At 42.9% G+C, this 5,557-nt stretch overlaps 1 non-coding gene across 1 annotated transcript; it reads left to right on the top strand.

The window, feature by feature from the left end:
• Positions 1 to 715: 715 nt before the first annotated feature.
• LOC122117074 lies at positions 716 to 879 on the top strand. The gene has a single exon (XR_006149082.1). It is a non-coding gene; the product is annotated as a U1 spliceosomal RNA (small nuclear RNA).
• Positions 880 to 5,557: the final 4,678 nt, after the last annotated feature.

A 5,557-nucleotide genomic window follows, 5' to 3' on the forward strand; every position in this document is an offset into this window, starting at 1 on the left:
AGCTTACCATGCATGAGTTTTGATCCCTAAAACAAGGAGAAGGAGGGATTGGGTGAGGGAAGAGAGAGGGAGGGAGAAAAGGATAGGGAGAAATAACAGCATATAGAAAAGAGGGTAGCTCTGCATAATGATATTCACTAGGGTACATGGTCAGGCAAACATTTTCTGTAAAGGAACAGAGTAAGTACATCCAGGCCTTGGGAGTCACATGATATGCCGTAACTATTCCATTCTTCTGTGGCAGTGTGACAGGGGACACAGATAAAATGAATGCATTAAAACTTTACTAACATTCACTGAAACTTGAATTCTATTTTTATTTGAAATATGGCTAGTGTAACTGTGTGTCTGAATTTTTAATTTTATGTAATTTTGCTTACTGTAAGTATTGTCGCTTACAGCGTTGTGGCTAGCTACTCAACTGAGTAGAACAAGTCTGGCCTCTGATGAAGTCTTAGAGCACCTCCAAAGTAATCCAGGAATACAAGCCATGGAAGTCACTCAGCTTTTTGGTAGTCACAGTAAGAAACAGTAAAATAAGAAAATAAATAAAACCTTCAATTAAAAACACCAAAGGAGCTTTAATAAAAATTCAGCAAAATTTATCTAGTATTTAAAGCTTAATCCTCAGATTTCAGCATTCTGAGTAGCTAGGATTACAAATGTGAACTACTCTCACATGTTTGTTAGTTTTTTAAATACCAAGTCAGCCTTGTTACTTACCTGGCAGGGGAGATACTATGATCACGAAGGTGGTTTTCCCAGGGCCAGGCTTATCTATTGCACTCCAGATTTGCTGACCCCTGAGATTTCCCCAAATGTGGGAAATTCGACTGCATAATTTGTGGTAGTGGGGGACTGTGTTAGTTCTCTCCACTGGATGGATAGATAGATAGATAGATAGATAGATAGATAGATAGATAGATAGATAGATAGATAGATAGATAGATAGATAGATAGATAGATAGTATTGTATTTTATATTGGCCTCATCTGCTTTCCTGCACTCAGCAGTCACTTGGTCCTAAGGAGTACTGTAAAGGATGAGGTACCTCTAGGCCTACTTTGTAGTTGCTAGGAACTACAAGGAGTAGAGAAATCAGCTTGAACTCACCATGAGAAAATAAATGAGGAAGTTGGGTGCAGGTGGCTTACACATGTAATCCTAACTACTCAAGAGGCTGAGATCTGAGGATTGCAGTTCAAAGCCAACCCATGTAGGAAAGCTCATGAGATTCTTATCCTCTATTAACCACCAGAAGACCAGAAGTGGGCTCTGGCTCAAGTGGTAGAGCACTTCACTTAGGCTGAAGAGCTCAGGGACAGCACCCAGAGTTCAAGTCCCATGATTTACAAATAAAAAGAAAGAAAACAAATGAGTGACCAGAGCCAATGGCTCATACCTGTAATTCTAGATAGTTAGAAGGCTGAGATCTGAGGATCAAGGTTCAACACCAGCCTAGGAAGGAAACTCTATGAGATTCTTACTTCCAATTAATCACTGAAAACCGTAAGTGACAATGTAACTCAACGCGGTAGAGCACTACCCTTGAGCACAAAAGATCAGGGACAGGATCCAGGACCTGAGTTCAAGCCCCACAACCGACCAAAAAAAAAAAAAAAAAAAAAAGGAATGAGAAGCCACCTTAATGAAATAGCTAGGCAAGTACAAGATACAGAATAACTCCTCCCTTCCTTCTTTTCTTCCTTCTATTCCTTCACATCCTTTCCCCCTTTCTATCCTAGAACTTAAACTCAGGGCCTCATGCACTTTAGGTAGGTACTTTACCAGATGAGCCATACACCTGCTTTTTTTTGGCTTTAGTTATTTTTCTTTCTTTCTTTCTTTCTTTTGGTGGGGAGGGGGTCCAGTCATGGGGCCTGAACTCTGGGCCTGGGTGCTGTCCCTCAACTCTTCGCTTGAGCCATAGCGTCACTTCTGGCTTTTTTTTTTTTTGCTTATGTGGTGCTGAGGAATCGAACCCAGGGCCTCATGCATGCAAGGCAAACGCTTTACCACTGACCACCTTCCCAGCCCTCATTTTTCTTTTGTTGGTTATGTTACTTGAACTCTGTGCCTGGGTGTTGTCCCTGAGTTCTTCAGCTCAAGGTGAGGGCTCTACTGTTTGAGCCACAATACCACTTCTGGTTTTCTAGTGGTTTATTGGAGATATGAGTCTCACTGGGCTGCCTGGGCTGGCTTTGATCTGTGATCTTCAGATTTCAGCCTCCTGCGTAGCTAAGATTACAGGCATGAGCCACCTGCACCTGGCTTGGCTTTAGCTATTTTTGTGGTAGGGTTTTATGTCTATGACCAGGCCAGCATGGACCATAATCCTTCTTTTTACCCTTTCTGAGTAGATGAAATAAGAAGCACAATGCATTGGGTTCAATATTAATTGAGATCCAATATTTTGAATGTTTTTCCTGGGCTAACATCAAATCATAATCCTCTCTGTATCTGTCAAGACCCAGCAGCTAGCATTACAAGTGTGAGCTCCCATCCCTGGCTCAAATTTCTGATGACTAAAATATCTGAACAAAGTTTTAATAATTTTAAATGTTGAATTTGGGGGCAATGGGTGCTCTTACTTGCCTAGTTGCAAATTGTACCAAAAATCCCAAATATTAACTTTTGATTTCCTAGAGTACATTAAATAAGCAGATAAACTTTATAAAGCAATTAACTAAAGAAAAAAGCTAAACAGAATACATCCTTACCATTGTAACTTTGGACTAACACCTTGTCAATCATTGCTTACATCATAGTTGTTTGTCTGGGCAGTATATTCCATACACGGATCATGCCACCCCCAAGGTTGTGGGCTAAACAGCCTATATCCACAGGAGTGAAAGCCAGGCTCTAGGCAAACACACCAAAGGAAGGCAGGGTCCAGCAGCATTGTACATGGCAATGTCCCAACATATCACCAGAAGTTTTAGGGCAGCTTAAATAAAGCTTTTTCCTTAGGAATAGTACTCTATTAAGGCATACCTCTTCTTCTGGGTTTATCACTGCTTAATTGGAGACAAGTCTCATGGACTTTCTGCTTGGGCTGGCCTGAAATCATGTTCCTCAGATCTCAGCCTCCTAAACAGCAAGGATTATAGGCATGAGCTACCAATGTCTAAATTGATTATTCCTTTAATAAAAATGAAAATGGCTACAGTATGGTTTAACAGAGAGCTTGAATCCTTTTCTGAGCCTTATAAATTTTCTATCTACAAGCAGAAGGACAAACTGACACGTGGGAAACAATCTACCATATTAAACCATTTTTCAGAAGAGTATCTGGCTCATCAGTTTGGCTCTTGTCCTCCTATTCTAATGGTGACTTTTCTGCCCGGGCTGGATTCAAAACACAATCCTTACATCTCAGCCTCTTGAGTAAGATTATAGGCATGAGCTACCTGTCCCTGGCACCATCCACATTTCTGTACAAGTGAATAAAGCTCAGTGATATAGTGTCTACCTATTTAACCAAAAGCAGGTAAGAAACCAAAATTGAATTTGTAATTCAGTTGAATATGAGTCTATATTCTTAACAACTGGGTTGTAAATTATTTGGTCTTTGCACAAGTCTCTTAGTAGATATAGCGCACATGTCATGATTTTTCTATTTCAAATGGTCCATGAGAGATAGCTGGGCATGGTATGGTAAGCCTGTAATTCCATCACTTGGGAAGCTGAAGCAGAAGCAAAATAAGTTCAAGGCCATCTTGGCTATGTAGTGAGATGCCATTTCAGAAGGGCAGGAAGTAAATGGCTCCTGACTATATAAGCCTTGGCAATTACTTTCCCATCTTCTGTGTCTACGAAGAGAAGCCTAAGACTCCAAGGCCAAACAGAAAACATGACCCAAAGACTAACACAAAACAACTGGATACCAGCTGTGTCGACTCATTCTTGGGCCAATAGAGTGTCACCCAAAGGCACTCTCGAACAGTTGGGTCTATGTCCCCTCCTCTTCTCTTCAGAAAGGGTCATTTCAAAATCATCATTCTTAGAAATTAAAAGACATCAGTGATATTAGGATTTCCATTCCAGCATATTTACAAGTCAGTGAACACTTAAGACATTGGCAACTATAAAATTGACTAGCAAGTGGAATATGGTACCTGAAGATACTAATAGTTCATAGTATATGGTCTGTGAATTAGAACTTATTAAATTTCCTCCATAGCTGCAGCAGGTGCAGTAACAGTTGAGGGAGGCAGCAGCAACCTTGGCTCCAGCCCCTTGACCTCCGGAGTGCATCATGGAACCTAGCAGCCCTTCACAAAGGCTGGGAGAGAAGAGAGCTGCCATGGAATGCTAGGATCATGCCTCTGGTGTGGCATGCGACCATCACCTCACTTCTGCTTCCTGGCTAGATAAGTAGGGGCCGCATGCCTGTGTCACCTCACTCATGCTTCTGGTCTTGGTGGGTAAGAGCCGTGTGCCTGCACCAGCTCGCTCCTACTTCTGGTCTGGGTGAGTGTGGGCTGCATGCCTGTTTCACCTCACTCCTGCTTCCACTCTAGGTGAGTGGGGGCCACGTGCCTGTGTCACCTCACTCCTGCTTCTGGTCTGCATGAGTGGGGGAGTAAGGGCCATGGTGCTTGTGTCACCTCATCTGGTCTGGGTGGGTAGGGGCCATGTCCCTGCATCACCTCACTACTGCTTCCTGGCTGGATAAGTCTGGGCTTGGTGCCCTTGTCACCTCACTCTGGCTTCCGGTCTGGGTGAGTGGGGGCTGCCTGCCTGTGTCACCTCACTCCTGATTAGTCTGGGTGAATATGGGAGTAGGGACCATGTGCCTGCACCACCTCAATCCTGTTTCTGGTCTGGGTTGGTCTGACTGGCTGTGAGCTAATTACTATATCCAGATGCTGTTTACCAGCCCACGCCAGACGTTAGACTTTTCCAGTTCTCATAACAAAGCATGACATTAATGGATTAGGATGGCACCTTGCTAGGTTTGAGAACCATGTTATTAAATTGTGTGTGTTTGCATGTGCACTGGTCTTGGGCCTTGAACTCAGAGCCTGAGGTCTATCCCTGAGGTATTTGATCAAGGTAGAGCTCTACTTCTTGAGCCACAACTCAACATATGGCATTTTTTTTTGTGGTTAATTGGGACTAAAAGTCTCACAGATTTTCCTGTCTGGGCTGGCCTTGAACCACTATCCTCATATCTCAGACTTTTCAGTAGCTAGGATTTACAGGTGTGAGCTACTAGTGCCTCTGTATTTGCTTGATTACCATCCAGAGAGAACTGTGCTTGGCAAGTGTTCTGGAGGAAAAAGAATTGAAATCTTCCAATGAGAAATGGTGAAAATACTCAGGTTCTAGCCCAGCATTGGTGGATCAGGCCTCTAATTCTACCAATTCAGGAATGTGAAATCTGAGAATTGCAGTTAGAAATCAGTGTGTGGAGGACAGAGTCTTGAGACTCTTTATCTCCAACAAACTACCACAAACCCGGAAGTGGCACTGTATCTAAGTGGTAGAGCACCAACCTTGAGGGAAAATGCACACGGACAGCACTCAGGCCATGAGTTCAAGTCCAAAGGCC

This window comes from Dipodomys spectabilis, unplaced genomic scaffold, assembly GCF_019054845.1.
Source record: "Dipodomys spectabilis isolate Male_0828 unplaced genomic scaffold, ASM1905484v1 ptg000139l, whole genome shotgun sequence".
Classification (NCBI taxonomy): Eukaryota; Metazoa; Chordata; class Mammalia; order Rodentia; family Heteromyidae; genus Dipodomys; species Dipodomys spectabilis.